Genomic DNA, 22,993 nt, shown 5'->3' on the forward strand with positions numbered 1-22,993 from the left:
TTGGCGTTGAAGACCAATAGGGGTGTTGTCCAGCAAGATTAGGTCATCGGCGTAAAGTAGGCGACTAATTTGTTCTCCTCCGAGTTTAGGAGGGAAAGCTCGAATCTTTGTTTGTTTCTTGGAAGTCGCCTAAATAGGACCAAAACAAAGCCGGAGCCAATGGACAACCCTGTTTAACACCTCTGTTAGTTGCTATTGCTTCTGTTAATGTGCCTTGCTTATTTAGACGGACCCTCATGGTGGTGTTTGAATAAAGAGCTTTGATTGGGTTGAGTATGTCTAATGGACATTTCCATGAGGCAAGCTTTCTCCACAGCCTTTCTCGATCTACTTTATCAAAAGCCTGTGTGAGATCGACAAAGGTAATGTATAGACGTGGGCGACCTTCCCAGATTTTGCTTTTAAGGGCATTCAATATCAAAATGTTGGCGTTTGTCCCCAAATTCTTTTTAAAGCCAGTTTGGAGCTTGTCGTGACACGGGGCATCGTTAGCCCAGGTAGTGAAATGTTTTAACAGCAGAGACCCAAACATCTTGCCTATTGGATCAAGGAGGGCGATCGGACGATAGTTCGCTGGGTCTAACCCATCTCCTTTTTTATAGATAGGGACCACGTTTGCACATGTCCATGAGGGCGGGATGGATTTTGTGGCTGTGCAGCGTTTAAATATTTGGCTCAAGAGGGGAGCCCAGGTCTCTGGGTGGGATTTCAAGTCAAAGTTCGTAATGCCATCAGGACAGGGCGCACGTGATGGTTTTAACTTTTTAATTAAAGCTATAACGTCCTCAATGTTGTCCACGCTGATCCAGGGGGTATCATTAGATTCCATCAGAGGAAATTTGGTAATTGGACTCTTAAAAAGGGTTTGGAAGTGGTTTTCCCAGGCCCGTTGACCAATTCCGTTTATTTGACATGGCCGATCTCCTGTTGCAGTTGAGTGGAGTAGGGTCCAAAAGTCTCTGGCGTTGTTTCTGGTGATGGCCGTAAGAATGTTTTCGGCGTCTTGTTGATACAACTTATGACGGTGACCTTTTAACCATGATTTGTAATTTTTAACAGCCGCTTTGATGATCTCAGATGCGGCTGAGGGCTCGAATCTCTTTGCTTGTCTTTTTATTCTCCTCAATTCTCTTTTTTTCCCATTACTACTTTATCATAGGTATGTTTTTGATCTGGTGATGTCTTATTTTTTTTTTGAGGAACTCTAAAGGTGGTTAATAACGGTAGATAATCCACGTCTATCCTAGGCAGTTGGTTGTTGTGGTCTTTATATTGGGCTGTAATAGTGGTTATAGCCTTTTCCGTTATTCTGAGTCTTGTTCCTTGCGTAGAGACTTCTATATCTGAAGTCATAGTGGTGTTTATCAATGAGGTTGTGGACCAAGTAGTTTCAAGGAGATTATGGTCACTTTCCTTTGTTTTGATTACTTTAAAGGAGATAATGTGAAGTAGTAGGGAGCGAGATACAAATATATAGTCGATTGTGGAAGTTGAATTTGCTCTTTCCCAAGTTGGAAGTCTATTAGGATCAGGGAAGGCTAGATCCAAGTTGTCAAAAGATCTATACTTCATTAGATTTTGCCATTTTGTTGGCCTTTGATCTGTTGAGGGTTTTTTGATCTATATCGCTTTGAGTTTGTCGAGGTTTGCCTATTAATGTTCAGGTCGCCACATAGAATTACGTGGTCCGGCTTATGTGAAACTTGCGCCTAGTCCAACTCTTGTTCTATTGTGTTGATAAATCTTGAACTTTCGATGGTGGCTGGGTTCCAGTAAATGGTTACAATGAGTGTCTTTGTCAAAGTTTTAGACGATCCTCTTTTTTTAGTAATCCAATTTAGCTTTACCATCAGCATGAAATGATTTTCTTTTAGCTTTTGTGAGTTTACAAGGCCTCGTCCGCTACGAATCGCGATCAGGCCAGCCGTTGGGCGGCCTAAAGAGCCTTTCTTGGCTAACACTGTGTGGGTTTCATAGCCATCGAGGACTGGAGGATGTAGAAGCCATGTCTCTTGTAAACAGATGATGTCGTAGTTTGTTAGGTTTGAGGGTCCTGATGTTAAATGAAGGAAACCTCGGGTATTCCACGAGCACAATTTTATTTGGTCTTGGGCGTTTGAGTTTAGACAGTCTGTTGTGTTGCTGTTGATCGTATTCTCGAGTGGCTATTTTTGTTGGTTTAGCTTTAAAGCCTTTGGTAACCATGACCAAAGTGATTGTAAAGATGAGTTTGAAGATGGGTTTGCTGTCACAAGATAGGGCTCATTTTGAACTGTCCTTTGAAGTTTTTGACCTTCTTTTGGGAGCGTCCATCTACCAGACAGCTCCTTATACGCTGGGTTTAGTTTTTCAAGATCTTTAGCTGACCCCTTGGGTTGTGGTTTGTTGATTGGTTCAGTCTGGTTTGGTTTTTGGTCCAAAACTGTAACAGTCGTCGTTTTCTTTAGTGATTGGCGATGTTTTTGGCGTGAAGGCTGGGAGTATTCAGTTGCTTTTATTGATGCCTGGGAAGCTTTGTTTGCAAGTTTTGATTTCTCTCGAAGATTCAATAAGGTCGTAGCCCGTTATTAAAAGTTCTTCAAGGGCAGATTCCAGGGCGTTTTTTGTTGATTGTGACGCTATGTATAGGTGTGAAATTGCCCTGGATCCCTGATGGCTCGGGTCAACAATTTGGAGGTCTTCTGACTTTACTAGTCGTAGTTTCGGGATGTAGCTGAATAAGTCCATAACCGATCTTCTATTTAATATTACTTCATCGTAGTTTCCAGGGATCTGTTCTAGTTTCAATATCCACCGTATTAAAGGTTTAATGTGGTGTTTTGTGGTTTTTGATTTGTAGGTTGGTCGCTGGGCTTCCTTGATGGGGGCTCTTGTTGAAAATTTCTTTTGCTGCGCTTTAGGCCACGGAGTTTGAGGATTACTATGCGATCTATGAGATCGTCTTGTTGGTTGTCGGCTAGAGCCATTTTTTCGTGTTTCAATTTCTTGTTTTGGATAGTTAGTTTTAAGAACTATCAAGGACTCTCCAAATACAGGATCTGTTGATTTATGATTAGTCCTAGTCAGTCGCGTTCTTCGTTCTTCTAAAGTTAGAAATGGAGATTCTCTGGACTTTATTTCTTTATTAGGATTCCCTGTCAGAAGTATAGAAGTTGTAGATGAATCAGGTATTTCTTCCAAGTTTTGGTTTGAGAGTGTTGATTGATCAGTAATATGTTGAGTAATGTTCATCATGTCTTTGTTATTTAGGAATGCTTCTATTCCTCTAGGAGAAACGTTTGATGTTTCTTTTTCAGCTCTGCTTACCTCCTCAGTTTTCTTTGCGTTGCCCTTTATTTTTAGTGGGGTAAGAAGGTCTCTTTGAGCCTCTATAGCTTTTGAGCTTGTTGAGTCTGATTGGTAAATTGAAGGTGTTATTAATACTGGTTCTTGTTGGTGGGAGTTAGTTTTTTCCACCCCTTTAGTTAGCTTGGTTTTTTCTATCAAAAAAGTTGGTGGGACAGTTAAGTCAATGAAAGAAGGGTTTCGCGTACTTTCTGCGTTTGTTTGCGTAATGCCCTGAGAATTAAGGCACGTAGTTGAAGTCGGTTTTTGAGGTGGTGCCATAATCGGATCTTGGCTCGGTTTGGTCGTAGATACGAAAGACTTTGATTCTAGAGCCATGATGTAACCCTCCAAGAAAGTTATTTTATTCAACATTGAAGTTTGAATCGCTGTATGGTCTTTCAGCGTGTCCCCTATTGTTTCATATAGTTTAATAAATGGATTGAGGGCTATCGATAGTGCTGACATCAAGGTGCAGGTGTCGAGCTTTTTTGGATGTGACTCAGTTGAAGAGTTGTCACGATGAGCAGCTGATTTAACTATCCCAGGAGTTGATGGTCGTGTAGATGGTGTGGTGGTGTTTAATGATCTTCGGGGGGGGGGGGGGGGGGGGGGAGTCTGAAGAATATCTTCTTTGATTGGTATAATTGTCTAAGTTTGAGTAGAAAGAGTCTAAGGTTTTCTCAAACTAACTTATTTTTAGATTTGGCAGAATGTTGACCTCCACCTTCTTTCTCTCGAGTTTGTGGGATTAGGCTTAAGGGCTCACTTAGTGACTGTGGTACGATCGTCAGTACCTGGTCTTTGCGCTTGGTACTGTCGATTGTTCGATATATTGAATCATTGATCAGTGGTTGATCATGTATCAAGAGTTGAGGGGGGGCCCGTTGCCGCCGAGCCAATTTGCTTTAATGGTGTCGAAATGGTTGGGAGGGGTGCAGAGCTCTCAACTTCGACTTGCTCTCGTGTGGCAGTCTGAGTACAACTCTGCGCTTCTTGATCATTGGTAAGAGTTTGTTGTGGACACAAAATGGGGACTGAAGTTGGAGGTTTCGCAGGGGTTATGCTTTCCAAAGCTGGCGTAGGATTAGTTATAGGTAGTACTGCCAAGTTTCGAGCCTGCGAAGACCCCAGCTCTTCCTGCGGGTATTTTTGAAGTCACTTGGCCTGAGAAGTGCCATTTTGTTGGGTCGATATCTGGAGCTGGCCAAGTATCGTCTTTTGTTTGAAGGATGGAGAGTCTTCGTTTAGCTTGAATCAATCTACAATATTTGCTAGGTGGTGTAATTGCATCAGCTGCCTCGAGAATTTCTGCATCTGTCAGCTCTTTACATTTTTCTTGGATAGCTTTGGAGTGTCTACTGAAAAAATCTGATAATAGCTTCAAAGGGCGTTGTGGTTTTTTACCGCCCTTTCTCGTTGTTTTGGGGCCCACACGGGGAACTTTGGTAGGATGTGTTTGTTTAGGCAGGGATTTAACCAATCTTGTGGTTTCCACTTGGTTATTCGGCAATTCTAGAACTGAGTTTTTCTTAGTAGGGGCGTCGCTGGTTCGTGATCTCTTTTTTAATTATGTTGTTTGGTTCTTGCGGTGGGAACTTAATTTCTTGGCGCACAGTTGGACTTATTAAAGCCAGCGCATTATTTTCTGGATTTATCTTGTTTGTTGGTGACGTACTGTAAGTTTCTCTATGTACGATTGCTGATATCAAAAGGCCAACCGTAGGTGGCGCTGCAGTTATTTCACTTTCTTTCGCCAAGGTTGAAGAGCCACGCTCGACTCCCAACCCACTCAGGCACTCCTGTCCTGCCATCGATGGGCGCCGCTTCCCGGAGGCGCCAGGTGTCCGCACCTCCTTCCTTCCACTGGTTGACGTGGGGGGCGCCCTCTCTGGGGTCCACCTCCGACCCCGTCATGTCTGCTTCGAACTCCGTCGCAGCACTCGCTGCCTGCCCGCTCAACGCCACCTCCCCTCCGGGAGGCCGCGGAGCCGCGGCTGCAGCAGCAGCGGCGATCGAAGTGCTCGGCCCCAGTAGCGCCCTCGGGGGCTCCGGTGCAGGGCCCAAGGCGGTCCCCCCTCCGGGGGGCCTCCGAGTCCCAGACGTGGCCGCGACCAAAGTGAACACCGAAGCATGCGGCGCTGGCTCCCTACCGGGGCGAGGCAAAACCCCCGAGGGTGCCGGCCCGGCCCGCGGGTTGCTGGCGGCCAGCTCCAATACTGCGGTCGGGGGGAAAATCAGCGCCATCCACTCCCGGGACTGCGACCTCCTCCTCAGGTAAGCCAGCTTCGCTGCAAGATGGTAAATGTTTGTTGTTGAATATACCAGAACCTTTCTCGATAGCTTTTTGGTAGGGAATTTGAGCGTTAGTAGCATAGTTTCTGTTTCCTATATTTGTTAGAATGTTGGAGCTTGGGTTTGCGAGGATTTCTCGATCATCTGTTGTTTCCATTGAAGTCGAAGGGAGACCAGTTTGGAATTGGTGTTGTGTGGGTGATGTAGTTGTGGTTTTAGTTAGCAACTTCACTTTACTTCTTAAAGAACGGCTTGTAAGATCTTCTGAGTTCAACCGTTGTGGCTTTGGAGGTGATGGGGCTGCCAGGCCCGTCTTGCCTGGCATGACTGCAAGACTGCCACTCACCGCCACTCCACGTCCGCTCCGCGGAGTAAGGGAGTAGTTTCTTACCTGTAACTCCATTTCTCCAGCATTGGTATCTTTCATGGATTCACATGCTTAGAATATTCCCCGTCGTCAGACTGGGAACCCTCGGTACACATATATATAGTCATTTCCAATAGGAAAAACTTCTGCCCTATCCCCGTCTGCGTCCTCTACGGGGCCGCCCACGTACGCCCCGTTGGACGTGATGGTATATAAGCCCCGCCCCCGCGGGTCCCTTCAGATTTCGACCCCTCCAAGATAACGGGGGGGAAAACTTGCTTACATACCAATCTTCCACATTGCAGTCCGGGGAGGCCGGAGGGCGCATGTGAATCCATGAAAGATACCAATGCTGGAGAAATGGAGTTACAGGTAAGAAACTACTCCCTTCTCCAGCATTGGATCTTTCATGGATTCACATGCTTAGAATAGATTGTAAAGCAGTAACATCAAGAAGGAGGTGAGAGTGCAATGTAACTTACATGCGTAGAGACACCCCCAAACACTACCGTTTACACCATGTATGTAAGCAACAACTTATTATACTGATACGAAACGGATTTCCGCCATACAATGCTATGTCATATGACTCAGTATGCACCCCTTGTGCACATATCTACCCAACCACTTATGTTTAGGTCAATAAACTATGCACATTCATGTATACACTCTGAAAAAACCAGCTGAGGCCAAATAATAATAGGCAGCATTATTCTTGAAACTTTGGCTTACCTCATTGAAAAAGGTGGCGAAGCACTGCCCTTCCCATTTGTACCTCATCCACGTGCTGCTTTTCCAGGCAGTAGTGGCGCGTAAACGTGTGCGGAACAGACCATGCCGCCGCCTGGCAGATGTCCGTCAGCGGAATTCCTGCCCATAGAGCCACGGAGGAAGATGTCGATCTCGTGGAATGGGCTCTGGGACGATGTAGTAGAGGTCTCCCGGCCTTGGAATGACACAGGGTAATCGCCGAGGAGACCCAGCGAGCCAGACCTTGTTTGGAGATAGCCTTACCCCTAGCCGAGGGGCCGTAGGCGACAAATAGCTGTCTGGTGGTTCTGATATCTTGCGTTTTTTGCAGGTAAAATTTTAGCGCCCTTTTGACGTCCAGAGTGTGAAGAGCCTTCTCCGCCGTCGACGAAGGAGATGCAAAGAAAGTAGGGAGTACCAGGGTCGAGTGCTTATGATAGACCGACGGTACTTTTGGGATGAATGAAGGGTTAGTTGATAAAATAACTTTGTCCTTAAAGAACCTCAGATATGGAGGGTCTATGACCAGTGCCTGTAGTTCCGACATTCTTCTAGCCGAAGTGATGGCAACTAGGAACGCGAGTTTCCAAGATAGAAATTGTAGAGATGAAGAGGACATTGGCTCAAAGGGAGGCTTCATTAAGGCAGCTAGAACCGTGTTCAGACTCCACGACGGTGGGAACCGTTTTTCCGGAGGGAAGGTTCTAAACAGACCCTTCATGAAATGCTTCACTAGCCTGTCACTGAATAGTGGAGGGGACTGTCTTCTTCTGGTAAATCTCGAAACAGCCGCCAGGTGTACTTTGATTGACGATGATGACAGTCCGCTCTCCGCAAGATGAAGAAGATACGGGAGGATTTGCTCCGGAGTTACTTCCAAAGGTTGTATATTTTGTTGTGTTTGACACCATATACAGAACCTTTTCCATTTGCTTACATATGATTTGTTAGTGGACGGGGCTCTGGCCGCCTGCAGAATCCTTCGGCAATCAGTCGAGACTTTTAGGTTCCCGAACTCCGAGAAGTCAGGAGCCATGCAGTTAAGTTCAGGCTGTCCGGATTGTGGTGCCACACGGTCCCCTCGTCCCTGGACAGGAGGTCCGGTACTTTCCTGAATGGTATCGGCTGATCCAGCGACAGATGAAGGAGGTCTGAGAACCATGGTTGCCTCGGCCAGCGCGGGGCTACAAGGATGACCCGGCAATTGTACCTGTGGATCCCCTGGATCGTCCTCCGTTTGAGGGGAAATGGAGGGAAGGCGTAGAGGAACTTGCCCGTCCACGGAAACGAGAACGCTTCCCCCAGGGAGCCTGTTTGGGGCCATCGGCTCGCGAACTGAACACATTTTCGGTTTCTTTCCGTGGCGAAGAGATCGATCGACGGGGTCCCCCATCTTTCGAAGATTTCCCCGAGTTGAGTGGAGTCCAGCTCCCACTCGTGTATTTGTGACATAGTCCTGCTCAGGGAATCCGCCTGTACGTTCTTCGCTCCCGGTAGGTGGTATGCCACTAGGGAGATGTGGTGTTTTAAAGCCCAATGCCAGATCTTTTGAGCTTCCTTCGAGAGGGTCCTGGATCTGGTGCCACCCTGTTTTATCAGGTAGAACATAGCTGTCGTATTGTCCGTGAGCACTCTTACTTTTGACCCCTTGATGTGTGGGAGGAAAGATTTCAGGGCCCATCTCACCGCCCTTAGCTCCAGGACGTTGATATGTAGGCGAGATTCGGTCGACTACCACCTGCCTTGGGTTTGGTGACGTGACATGTGTGCTCCCCAGCCCGACAGAGAGGCGTCTGTAATGATGGTGTTCTGAAATTCCGGCTCCTGCAGGGGGACCCCTCTGTCCAGGTTGTGCGCCACTTTCCACCATCGGAGAGCTTTGATAACTCGTTCGTCGTCGACTATTATCTTGTCCGACCAGCGGCCTGTGGCCTGCTTCCATCTGTCTGATAGGAACTCCTGTAGAGGTCTCATGAACAACCGGCAGTTCGCGACTAGGTGGATGCACGATGCCATGGAGCCGAGGAGAGCCGCATATTTTCTTACTGACAACCTGCTCTGTAAACGAAGTTGGCTTGTCAGGTGTTTGATCTTCAACAACCTTTCCAGGGATGGTTTCACTAGTCCCGTGTGGGTGTCGAATTGAGCACCTAGGAACTTCAAGCTCTTCGAGGGCTTTAGTGAAGACTTTTCGTAGTTCACTGCAAATCCCAGACGCTGTAGCAGTCGCAAGGTGGTCAATAGGCTGTCGTTGATCGACGCTGGGGAGGATCCCCTCACGAGCCAGTCGTCGAGGTACGGGTAAACGTGATGCCCTTCCTTCCGCAGCCAGGCTGCTACGGGTGCTAGGCACTTTGTAAAGGTTCTTGGGGAGGACTTCAGGCCGAAAGGGAGCACAGTAAATTGGTAGTGTGTTTGGCCGACTAGGAACCTCAGGAACCTCCTGTGGTGAGTGCGCACCGGAATGTGAAAATACGCATCTTGGAGGTCCAGAGACGCCAGGAAATCGTTCTTTTGGACCGATCTGATTACTTCCTGTAGAGTAAGCATCTTGAACTTTTGACTCAGCAGGGTTTTGTTGAGGTCCCGTAGGTCGAGGATGGGGCGCCACTTCCCGTTTGGTTTCTTTACTACGAAGCAGCGTGAGTAAACCCCTAAGCCTCTCTGCGAAGCAGGGACTAGCTCGATGGCGCCTTTTTTTAGCATGAGCGCAACCTCTCGACGCAAGACGCTTAGGTGTGGTTGAGATAGGCGTATCGGTGGACGTCTTGGAGGTCTGGATTTGAATCTTAGGGAATGTCCCAGTCTCACCGTGTCCAAAACCCACCGATCTGTCGTAATTGACTCCCATTCCTCGACGCAACTTGACACTCTCCCTCCTAGAACGTCATTGTTGATCTTTTTGTTTTCCCGTCGACGACGAGTAAGTGGGACGTCTCCTAGAGGCCTGGAAATTTCTGCGTCGGGTCGAGGACTGTGAGGCGCGTCTATAGCCTTGGGACGAATATGAAGACCTCCCGAATGCTCTATCCCTGGATCCCGCAAATCGTGCGTTTCCCGTAGCTCCTCTAAAGGGGCGAAAGGAACGAAAGGGCTTACCGCTTTGGAGAGAGCCCAGCGAGCGCGCCGTCTCAGAGTCCTCCTTCATTCCTTTCAAGGCCTCATCCACCTTTTCGCCAAACAGGTGGTCACCCTCGAAAGGCATGTCGACGACCTTATATTGCACCTCGGGTCTAAAGTTGGTGCACTTGAGCCAGGCCTGGCGTCGTAGAACCACTCCGTTGTTAATTTGTTTGAACCCCGAGTCTGCCAGGTCCACCGCTATATTGATAGCATGGTTCGAGGCTTCTTCTCCTTCACGAACCAGGGACATAGCTGATTTTCTGTGTTCTTCTGGGAGGTGGTCCAAAATGGGTGCCAGTCTGTGCCACATCTCCCTGTCATACCTGGCCATGATTGCCAGGGAGTTCGCTGCTTTCACTGTTGACGCTCCCACTGACAGGATCTTCTTACCGAAAGCGTCTTGGCGTCTAGCTTCGGAATCCGGAGGGGTAGAGCACTTATGCTGGGCCTTTGCCTTTCTCGTCGCCGCCGCCGATACCACCGAGTCAGGCGTGGGTTGCGCAGAGAGGCATTTTGGCGTCGAATCTGGAACTTTACATTTTTTCTCTACACGGCCCTTGACCGCAGGTTCCGAGAATGGATGCCGCATGGTTTGGACGCCCTCTTTCCATACGTGGTCCAGTATCGGTATCGAAAAAACGGAACGCCTATTCTTGCCCATGTGGTCAAAGAGGAAGCAGTCCTTTTCCTCTTGTTGGGTCAAACCGAACTCCTTGCAGGCCTTTTCCATCATGGAATGGAAGGCCCCTATGTCATCCGGTGGAGATGGGTGAATGGGACTTTTCGGAGGATCCACCTCCACATCCGAAACCCATGACGGGTCTCTCGACGGCGAGAGGGAGATATCAGAAGCTGACCCCTGTTCAGAGAGGGAGTCCGAGAGCTCACCTTCTTCCTGGACTGTTGGAGCAGTTGGGCCCACGACCGATCTAGTCGGGCGGTGTGAAGGTCCGGGCTCGTCGACGAGGGGAGTCGTCGGAGCAGGTGGGAGCCTTTCGTCCAAGGACTTCAAGAGCGAGTGTAGGGAGGAAAGTACCTCCATGGAGAGAGTAGCCTGGGCGTTTGGAGGCTGGGTGAAAACTTGAGAGCAGGTTGCACCAGAAGGAAATCTGGGCCGTAGCCCCAGGTCTTCCGGGCTCACTATTCTGAAGCCGTCGTCTTCTTTGGAGGCGATCGAAACTGCCTGTTCTTGTAGCAGTGTGTCGGGTAGCCCCATGTCGAACGCTTCTGGCCTCCAGGCCTGGAACTCCGTCGACGAGGGAATCGTCGTCGACGATGAGCCCGTTTGAAAGGCGGGGGACTGTGACGGAGTGGGCACTTGGATCGTCGCCGTCGTCGACGGAGGGCCTGCAGGTGGCTTAGGCGGTCCCGCCGTCGCGGAGCTCTCCCTGCGTTTATCCGCCTCTCTACTCGTAGCTGATCTTTTCTGATCGCTCGAGGAGGATTTTGGCCTGTCCTTATCTTTCTTCGACGAAGAAGAAGAAGAAGAAGATGATTTCTTCGTCGATTCTTTCGATGAGGCCTTAGAAGAATGACTTCGAGGCACGTCCTTCTCCGTAGGTCGTGATTTTTTGGCCGGAGGTTCCGACGGATGTGAGCGTCGGGGGGTTTCTGATGTTTTCGCTGAGGCGACACTGCGCACCGATCCTACCTCCGACTGAGGGTACGCTCCAGCGCCGTCGTTCAGCCACGAGACCAGTCGCCGATTCCGGTCCTTCAGGGTTTTTTGGGAAAACCCCTTGCAAATATCACATTGGTCCGCCGAGTGGTGGGGGTGAAGGCAGTAGATGCAGTCAAGATGGCCATCCCCTTCATAAACCTTCTTTAGACCGCACGTGGCACACGGGCGGAAAAGAGGCTTACCCGACATTATTGCCAGACCAACAAACAAAACTCGTAGGAGTTAGAAGCGGACCAAACAGACAAACTCGCAGGAGTTAGAAACAATCGATAAGTATTTGAAGAAAATACACGAGGAGATCCCACTATCTTTGGAGACGGTTGAAATCTGAAGGGACCCGCGGGGGCGGGGCTTATATACCATCACGTCCAACGGGGCGTACGTGGGCGGCCCCGTAGAGGACGCAGACGGGGATAGGGCAGAAGTTTTTCCTATTGGAAATGACTATATATATGTGTACCGAGGGTTCCCAGTCTGACGACGGGGAATATTCTAAGCATGTGAATCCATGAAAGATCCAATGCTGGAGAAGTGAGATTTTGTAGAATAGGTGAAGCGGGAGACACACCTCTCAAGAATAGAGCTGAAAAAAACACTGTCTGCTGCAAGACTGCCACTCACCGCCACTCCGCGTCCGCTCCGCGGAGTAAGTGAGATTTTGTAGAATAGGTGAAGCGGGAGACACACCTCTCAAGAATAGAGCTGGAAAAAACACTGTCTGCTGCAAGACTGCCACTCACCGCCACAATTTGATTGAGGTTTGAAAAGGCAGCATGGATGCGGCGAGTGGGACAGAAGGTCATCAAGTGGATCTTTTTGCCAATGAGAGGAAGATCGTCAGAGGGATTTTTTTTTTTAGTCAAAGTATTTTATTTCAGTGGAATGCCATAAAAGTTAGCAAGCAAACAAGCATAAAATACAAGATTTGATAGTACACAATCAAACATTGAAATAACATACTAACCCATTGATCCAAGCACTCCAGCCATGGGCAAAGTTTAATATATTTCAAAATTCCATAGTATATTTGAACATAAACCAGAAAAACACATGAGTAACAATATAAAGTGCGGGGAAAAATCAACTTTAAGCAGGCGCTCCATATTCAGAATTTATAGACTCCATTTTTTAACAGGTTTATTAACTTCACAACCTGGCAGATCACATCTGTTGCATGACAATGAAACACTTAGTGTAATTGTTAGTGTCTTCCTCATGCATACGCATCAAATTCTAGGGTCAGTCAAAATGCAAGTTGCCAAAAAAACAAGGAAACTTTTCAAGACACTAATAATGCAAACGGATATGTTTGCTAAAAAATGACAGCAAGGAAAATATCCAGGAAATTGCCAACTACATGACCACAAGGGTTTCCCTTATGGACCTTGCCAAGGCATGCAACACTAATATATTTAGAAGTCCTAGTAGGATTCGATTGACTGCCAGCAAGGTAGCCAATAAGAAAGGATGTGCGTCTCAAAGTAAAAGGGACGATTCCCATAGGCAGTAGTACATTTGGATTAGTGATGTTCCATTGATGGACCCAACAGGCAAGAGTTTCCTCTGCCTAGCAACTTTCATGAGTTTCCAGATAGTCGAAGTGCAATTGCACTGTCGGATATAGCATGTAGGAATCTACTATGTATATGTATAACAATCGTAAAATTACCAATTGGGAGACCCACATTTCTCTTTTGGTGTGATAGAGAATGGCTTCCTAGAGTGCTGCAATTTGCATATCCCCATAATTCTTCTCCATAAAGAGCAGCCTGTCTGGCTTGTATTTTAGAAGCCTGCAATAATGTTCCCATCACTACATCACCATACTCTTAACACAAATTTAGTAAGGGCCCCACTACATGTTAGCAGCAAAACTCCAGCTCTTTCCATTTGCTGTACCTAGTTGGCAAATCTCACTCGCAGATCATCATAAAGTGAATACCTGCGCTACACTTTCTTTTCCCAACATGAATTTATAGGGAAATTCTTTCCTTTAGTGAGGACCGTAGATTTGGTCTTACTGGCGTTGATGAATAGGCCCCTCAGACTACAGAACTCTTGAAAGAGCTGTAATTTCTTCCTTAGCCCTACAGGGGTCAGGGAAATCAAAGTTGCACCATCTGCAAAGAGCAATACAGGGTACCTTTCCCCAGCCAGTGAGGAACCAGCTGTTGGAATTGCCAGAATCTGATCTATTAAACTATTTATATAAAACAGGAAGGAGTTGAGGCAAACAACCTTGCCACACACCCAATTCTCCATATAAAAGTTCACTGTAAAATTACAGAATCGCTATCCACTGCCACTCATTCCCGAATTATTAGACCAAGTCAAAGATGCCCATAAATTTACCAAATTAGACCTTGGAGGATCGTACCACCTGGTCAGAGTAAAGAAAGGAGATGAATGGAAAACTGCCTTTCGTACCAAATATGGCTTGTGCGAATATCGGGTAATGCCTTTTGGACTTTGCAACGCTCCCGCTGCATTCCAGTACTTCATGCACGATGTCTTGCGGAAATTAATCAATGTTTGTGCCTTGGTTTACATAGATGACATCTTAGTGTATTCAGCCTCAAAACCGGACCATGTCAAGCACGTCCGTTCAGTTCTCACCAAGTTCCGCCAACATCATCTGTATGCCAAGCTCGAAAAATGCTCTTTTCATGTAACCGAAGTTGAATTCCTTGGTTTCATCCTCACTCCGAAAGGCATCAGAATGGATATGCACAAGGTAGATGCAATTTTAAATTGGCCGTCACCAACTTCTCTCAAAGGAATCCAGAGCATGCTGGGTTTTGCAAACTTCTATCGCCGATTCATCCGACTTCTCTCAAATCTTACATCCAATCACGTTACTACTGCGAAAAAACAATAGGAAGTTAATTTGGACCGAAGAAGCAGCAAGCCTTCCAAGAGCTTAAGAAAAAATGTATTTCCACCCAAGTTCTACGACACTCGTTCAAACCTCCCTTACATCGTAGAAACAGATGCATCCAGTATGGCTATGGGAGCTGTTCTCTCGCAGAAGTACCCTGAAACTGACCAGTTACATCCCGTGGCCTTCTGGTCACGAACATTTTCAACCCCAGAGCTCAACTATGCTATCACAGACAAAAAAACTCTTGGCTATTAAATGCGCTTTTAAAGCATTGCGACATTATCGCCTGGGAGCCAGACATACCGTCACAGTAATCACGGATCATCGAAACCTGCAATACCTAAAAACAGCAAAGGCTCAATCCTCACATCAACTGCGGTGGGCTCTTTTCTTCGCTGAATAAGATTATGTAATCACATAGACCAGGAGTCTGAAATGGGAAGGCTGACTCCTTATCCCGCATGGGCATTGATGAAGGTATATGCAGCTCCAGAAGCTATCATTCCTGAAGAAACTCTTAGGCCTTACGATGGCTTTGACACAAACTGATCTCCAAAACCAGATTCAGCATGTAATGGGTCCCAACGTCTAGAATGGTTTACTCGGGGAGAACAATACACCATTAAAGACCAACTGCCATATTTTAGGAACCGTTTATATTTGCCAAAAAAGGAACTACAACAGCAATTCATTTCAGGTTATCACGACTCCCTGATGGAAGGCCACCTTGGAATTGCCAAGACCCTAGCCAAGGTAAAGCAAAACTATTGGTGGCCTACTTGGCGTAAAGACATTATCCAATTTATCCAATCATGCAGCGTGTGTGCACAAATAAATCACAAAAGCAGAAACCAGCTGGTCTTCAACCATTGGAAATCCTTTCTGCACCTTGGCACTCTCGACTTCATCACAGACTTACCTCCCAGTCAAGGATTCAACACTATTTTAGTGGTCGTAGACTTATTCTCAAAAATGGTGCACTTTATTCCTTTTAAAGGTCTTCCAGATGCATCCAGGTTAGCAAAAGTTTTCCAAGAAGATATTGTCCGGTTACATGGCCTCCCATCGGTTCGGATCTCTGATCGGGGGAGTCAGATTGTGTCCAACTTCTGCAGTTCAATGGCTCAAATCACCATCCGACTATCCACCTGTCACCATCCCCAAACAGATGGCCGAACAAAGAACTAATCAGACACTCTAGCAATACTTGCGTTGCATGCTGCATCAAGAGAAAGGAAACTGGGAAGACTTGTTATGGCTAGCAGAATATACTTAGAATAATTCATTACATTCCACAGGACAAACCCCTATGTCCTGTACAGTAGACACCCACATACTTCTGAATTGAACCTTCCAACTACTTTGCAAATTGCAGCAATCAAAAACCTACATACGACCATTTCCCAGGCCTTTAAAATGGCAGCAGAACACCTAGTCCAAGCCAAGCACAGACAAAAGAATTTCGCTGACCAAAATCGTAGAAAGGCTCCCAACTATCAAGTTGGAGACAAGGTTTGGTTAGCATCAAGATATGTATTCATAAAAGGGATCCGGACCTTTCGTCCTCGGTATCTGGGACCTTACTCCATCGAATCCATAATCAACCCAGTAGCCGTCAAATTAGCATCAACATCCAACATGCAAATTCACCCTGTGTTCCACGTATCGCTCCCGAAACCGGTACAACCTGGTACACAGGTTACAGCACCACCAAATCCAGTAATGGTCGACGGAGAACCAGAGTTCAAAGTGAAGGATATCCTGGACTGCAAATACACCAGGTCCAAGTTATACTACCTAGTCGATTGGAAAGGATATGGCCCTCAAGGCAGGTCCTGGGAACCTAGCGAGAACATCCATGCACCATGCCTGATTAAGAAATTCCATCAGAATTTTCCAACCAAACCAGGACCAGGCAGAAGGACTACTGTGAGAGGGGCCTAGAGGGTGGGGGGTGGGGGGGGGTAGAAGTGCTGTCATGACCCTTACCCCTGACCACCACTTGCAAGGCAGCCTGCCAGGTAGGGCCGGGTTTCGGGGTTCCATTAGGGCCTCAAAACCTCATCCGAGACTCTTGGAGTCAGTCCTGGTGCTTTTGGCACCAGGCACAGTCATTATGGAGACGATGTTTAAAGTGCGACCATTTACTTTGGACTACTTTCTTTGGGCCTGCAGTCAACATGGAGGCGCCTAAATACCTCAATTATCATGAACTGATCTATGCGGTATAGTGTTTTGGGTATGGTTGGCCTGGAACTACTTTACCTGGACTACTTTACAGGAAGGCTATTCAAACCACACCCAAACAGCAGAACACGCTTTGCGTTATTCTGCTGTTTGCAGCATAACACTCACCGGGCCCAGTGTTCTTCATCCTTGGGACCACGAGCCTGCAGAGAGGAAAAAGGGACAGCTATAGAAATCTTACCTGCGAATAGCATCCAGTCTTCACCCCGTTGCTAGCTCCCAATTCTGCTTACCTGGGGACATCGATCCAGCGAACTACATCTTCTGGACACTGCACGCTTCCAGGAACAAAGCGACCTGAAAAGGAGAGAGAGAAGGACAGCATTAGTGAATGCTCACTAAAGGTTCCACACGAACAACGGAAATCACAAGACTCTTAAACTGGTTAGCCGCCTCTTGGCCAGCATCGTTCCGGAACATCACACCTACTAGAAAAGAGCATTGCGGCCTCCAAAAAAAGTGAAAGACACATGTTAGCACAGAGGCAAAACAGCGCTGCGCATTACTTACTGAACAACATCGCGCACACCGCGCCATCATTTACTGGCAGGTGCTCAGCCCAAACTGCACGGCAACGCCAAATATCTTGCACACCTAAAGAGAAGAGAAAAGACATTAATCACAATAGGAGGAAGGAAGGCAAGAACAGTATTGAATACAAAGACTAAAGCAGCAAGACCTGCCTTAAGGACTCTTGAAAGGGCTCACAGCAGTGAAGTAACTCGTCCGCTCACGCCCCCACGAGTCTACGCACCCCTGCCACGAAGAGCAGGATGGAGAGCACGCTTTCTAAAGAAACAAGGTGAGGAGAGGCTCAAGGGAAGGTTTGAATCCAAGGGAGGTGGGAAGACACCCTACCAGAGATGGCCAAGTTTTGAATCCAGCCCTCCTGTATTTCAGGCTCAATTTCCATCGGAGCCACCACCCGGGATTGGGGAGAGGGTCCGAGGCGCTTATCCAACCAGGGCTGAGTGGCGTCCCTGTGGATACCAGGTGAGTAACACTAACTCAAGGAACATTCTGCTTGACCCTCAAGACCAGACAAATCCTCCCACTTAAACCAACACGTGACCATTATTCTCTCAGAAACGACTGCCCCATTACCATTTCTAGGTAAGATCCTTGAGAAAGCAGTAGCCACACAACTCATCCAACACAAAGTCAATAACCTCCTTCAGTCCAACCAATCTAACTTCAGACCCAGATGTAGCACAGAAACGGCTACGATCAAGGTGATGGTCTATGCCCTTAAAATCCTTGATGGCCATCCCTTCCTCCTAGTTCTTCGATAGCATTTGACACAGTAGACCACCAGACACTTAACCTACATTGCTGCATTGTCCTCTGATGGTTCAAATCCTACCTTGTGAACTGTCCATACAAATGGATTCTTCCAGATCAACTACCATCACCAGTGGAGTCCCGCAAGGATCCATCCGGTGATCTTCAATCTTTACAGGGAACCGCTCTGGACCCTCCTTGCCCCAAACATCCACATACACAGATGTACCTCAAAATATCCTCCATTTAAGGCATCCACAGGCTCAAGGCCCGGCTCACATCGATCGTTCTGATGGCCAGTGCTTAACTGAAGCTCAACCCCTCCAAGACTGAATAATTCCTACTGCGGACCAATAACACCAAACATCCTGACATCCAGACCTGGCTCTCTGCTATGAACCTCATGGGAGTCACAACTGAGCTGAGCCCCTCTGTCATGTCTCCTGGGTTCAACATTGACAGACCCAACGTTCAAAAAGCACATAGCAAGGAAGACAATCTTTCTCTTCTGCAGAAAATCAAGCCCTTCAACCCAGAAAACAACTTCTGATCCGCTGTCCAAGCCTTGGTCCTCTCCCACCTTGATGGTGGCAATGCCCTTTTGGAAGGCCTTCTGGAGACTACCCTGGTACCTCTTAAATGTGTCCTGCATGCTGCAGCAAGACTCATTAAAGGACTCTGCAAATTCGACCACATCACCAGACCCACATCTAACTGCGCTGCAACCCCGTATCATCTTCAAATCCTGTTGCATCATCTGGAAGGCAGTCATCCTAAAGTCCCCAAGCTACCTCACTTAGAAACTCAGCATCTCAGGAGGTCTGCAATCCACCAGAATAAGGAAATGTGTAGACTTGAAAGATGAAAGAGCAGGAAGGAAAGAACCAGAAGACCGGCCTTCTCGGTCTATGCTCCAAGACTGTGGAACCTCCTCTTCGTGAGACTTGACCCTTCACTTCTACAGTTGAAGAGCTCAAGACCGTCCGCTTCAAGTAAAGGCTCAACACCTAGATCCACACACCCTGCATTCGCCACCGTACCAAAGGCTGAGATCTGCTCCCCGCTGCCTTTTCCTCATGCTGCCAATTGCCCAACCTCCCCAGTCAGCTCACGCTCCTTTTTCCTCCGCTTCCCACAGTGTTCTTCACCCTATGATTGTAAAGCTCTGTTGCTTCCCGAACCTAGGTCTGTGCACAAATATCCGAATGATAATTCATCTTACACTGGAACTGTCCTTACACCCAAGCACACCGCAAAGCTGGTTTACCTGCGACAATGCAGCAGAATTCCATATGCCACTGAGAAACCGGTACTTCCGACCTGCACTCACCCAACAGCTTTTCTACTCTCCACCTTTCCCACCATCCCAGTAAAATGAGCCCCTCACCTCTTCGGAGTGATGCACAGAAAGACCAAAAAATATTAGCAAAAAATGTGCCATCCAAGACAACGTTACCCATGCCCTCTCTTATGACACAATGCACCAGTGCACATGAACATTCTTCAAACAATGGGAGGAGGGCCTGGTGAAACCAAGGGCAGAACATTGACCATGAGTAGCAACAGGGGCTGGGATTACAGAGTTACCCATATCCAGTAAACAGGGAGTGGTGTGTGGGGCAAGCAGCCATGAGTGGTTCTATAAAGAGAAGGTGTTCATGTTGGGTGTGCAGTGTCTCAATTGGGTACTGGTATAACCACTAAAGTTGTAGACAATCCAAGGTCTGCTTCGTGATATTTGCGGGCACTTTGGTTAAAGGCATAAATTGTGTAGAATTCATGGTTCTTCCCTCCTGGCATTCATAAACTACGATATAATACAAGTTTTCCCCAACAAGAGCCCTTGTTTTTCTTCCTTCCGCTTTATGCAGCACACTCCATTTTTTTGTACAGGCTGTTATCAAGCTATTGAGGGAGGATTACTCCATGATAACGTGACTGTCTTGGATGCAAGACAACACCGAGCAGCATGGGCTGGATTCCTGGTCCCAGACTCTGAGGCTAGACTCCGCAATGAAGCCGGATATGTTAATGTTAAAGGTATTTGTACAGTGCACCGTCACCACTGATGTTGTCTGCAAGCACTCTGGGGGGTTGGAGGGGAATCTTAAAATGAGGGGTGCGGGTTATTCAGGTGTAGTGTGAATAGGAGAGTGAGAGCTGTGATATCGTGTTGGCATCCTCAGTTCGGTTTGCACCGTCCGCTGAGCTGGAGTGCAGTTATTGGGTCAGTGCGAGTTCCCATGTGCTCTTGATCCGGGTTGTGTTTTCTGTTGCAGTGAGGTGAAGTCGGTGTGGATTGCTGTGCAGAGAAGTGATTTTGTGGGTTTCTGTATGGGGAAAGTTGAGGTTTTAGAGTTGGGTTAGTCTTCATTTTCTTACCTCTTTACCTTTGCGTTTCTTTGCGCCACATCTATGATTAACCTGAGTGTCTAGTATTGTAGTTTGTCCGCCTAGTTGGTAAGTATGATAAGGGTGGCAGTTTTCCTCTGTATTACAGTTAGTGATTTGAGTAACTCACTGGAGCAGGAGTGGCAGTGTGGGGGTCAGGCCTTCAGGTTGTGCACTTTGTCCTTTGTCTTTATTCAAAGCTCTCCCTCCTTTCTGCAACTCTGAACAATCAATACTATTATAGCCAGGCTGTCCTGGACCCTACTTTCTCCCCACTTATCTACTGGCAGTGCCTTCTCCCTCCAAGAGGAGTTTGCGTCACCGAGGCCTAGATTAACACCTCACAGAGCAGGAATTCTTGTACAGGCCCCAATAGAAATGACACCAACATAAACAACTAATCAAGGACATTGAGAACCTGAGGAGAGCAAAAGCACAAAAAAAAAAAAACAGATGAGCTGCATATTTTTCACCAAATGCCTACATTTGCCGGCTCCCGCAATAGTATTGGTCACCCAAAATATTTCAAAATGTACATCAAGCACAATAAATGTACTAGCTGGAACTCGGTCAAATCCTAGTCTACAGACGTCCTGCCTAGCTTCACGCAAAATTCTGGGCCCAAAGTAGTCGCAAGATTTGTTGACATGAAACATTGAAGGCATTTAAGAGCAGTTCAGTAGTCAAGAAATAAGTTTGGTTAAGAACCTAGGAGCATGGTGTTATCTTCCTACACAATTAAATCCATATGCCCCCCCCTTTCTGCCCAAATGTATAGACCTTTCATAGATACAGCTGATATTTATTAACAGTCAATATTCCCGAGGGTGTCCATTTTGTACAGGGATCGCGAGCACTAGGTCCAAAATATAGCCAGCCCAATCAGCTTGCAGTTACTGTGCAGACAAAATGTGTCATTTTGTTTATGCTGAAAAATGTCCAACATGCCCTCAAAAATTAATACAACTGCTTCTGGGGCACTGCCTATCACCGTTCATCACGAATAAGACCATTAAGTAATTGAGAATTGCAGACACTAGCACCTGAAAAGAACACATTCAGAGAATTGATGTGGTGTCCTCTGCTCGAGCAGGAGGACAGCTCAAGCCTCACAACCAGAGTCATGGTTGTGCGAATAAATAAATATGGTTCATGGTTTCCAAACATTTTGCTGCAAGAGTAAATGTTCACAAGAAAAAATTAAAAACAAAGTAGGCATTGTGTGCTCAGAAGGGTGTGCTCAGAAGGGTTTCATGCTTTTTTCCCTTAGATTTGTCAAATAATTTGGTCGACTTTCCAAAATATATTTTTTTTTTTGCACTTTAATGCCGGTGGGAGACCCCTGACCCTCCAGCTCCCCCCCCCAAACATCCTCCCCACCTTTTTCTAATACCCTAACCCAACCCCAATCTATTGTTTAAGGTGCACACAAATATTTAAAAAATGTGACTAAAAAATGTAATCTATTTTCGCCCTCGTTTTTGAATTAAGGGGGGAGAATTACTCAATGATCATGGGTCATTACTAGAACGAGGGATTTAATAATCAATTGCATTTTCTATATATTGAGCGAGCTATTCATGAACTGCAATTTACCAACTGCACCAGAAATGCATTTACTATATGCAAACTGGACTAAAAGATGGCCACCACACCATGCAGAGCGACCCAACATACACGTTTGAAGGGTACCATGATGCAATTGGGGCATAACTCCCCCCCACCCTTCTTTAAGCAACAGCATGGAGACATGAAACTCTTAGGCTATGCCCACATGTTAGAGCCCCCCTCCCCCACTTTCTCAAATCTAGGTCTATATGCACAGCATACCAGAACAGCATCATACCAGCTTGAGAAGATGTATGCCCATTGAATCCTGCACAATGTAACAAGCACTGCCAAGACCAGGAGCCCTTGAGTAATTGGCAACTTTAAATATCAGAATACATGTGGCTTCAAAGCATAGAAGCCAATGCCATGCTAGAGACATTTGGTAAAGATGCCAAGGCAGCAGTAGAAAGTGAATTAATGCCGGGGAGAGGTTTGTAAGGCCTCCAATTGGTACTCCATTATGTTTACATGCTGACAATCACTTTGCCTAAAATGGACTAAAACAAGTGCTATGTTTTATTAGGTTACTGCCATTTTAATGGTGGTTATATAGCGCAACGGGTGCTATGTCCACGGTCTGTTGACCCTGGGATATATGGATGAAGGTTTGCAATATTAAGGATCAGAGGGAGCAAATAAATACAAGATTGCATTGCTGCCGCGTTCATCAATGCAGATCAAAAGTAAACAGGTTATCTGTGGGTAACATTTGGGGTGCAGATTTGGTGGGAAGATTACACCAGAGGCAAAAGGTACTTCAGATAACTATACTTAAAAAAAATTAATGGGTTCTATTTAGAAACCGCCATTTAAAGACAAAAATGACACGCCCTTAAAAACTGTTTTAGCGCTCTGTTTGTCAGGTATAATGCAAAGATAAGCACAGGATGGGGCTCAGACACATTACAGACCCTACTAATGTTAAAGAAGGCAAAATGAAGTCCACCATCCCAAAAAACTAGCCGAATGTCTTAAGTGACGGGATATAGAGTTCTGTTTTGTTCTGAAGTTCATACATGTACCAGCACACTGAAGAGGGGCT

General features: G+C 46.7%; 1 protein-coding gene across 1 annotated transcript in view; it reads right to left on the reverse strand.

Moving 5' to 3' along the window:
* OVCH1 (ovochymase 1) overlaps nt 1-22,993 on the reverse strand; it is a 1,424,491-nt gene that overhangs the window by 741,867 nt on the left and 659,631 nt on the right. The window lies entirely within an intron of this gene.

The sequence above is a fragment of the Ambystoma mexicanum genome, chromosome 12 (assembly GCF_040938575.1).
Source record: "Ambystoma mexicanum isolate Mex_15411 chromosome 12, UKY_AmexF1_1, whole genome shotgun sequence".
Taxonomy (NCBI): domain Eukaryota; kingdom Metazoa; phylum Chordata; class Amphibia; order Caudata; family Ambystomatidae; genus Ambystoma; species Ambystoma mexicanum.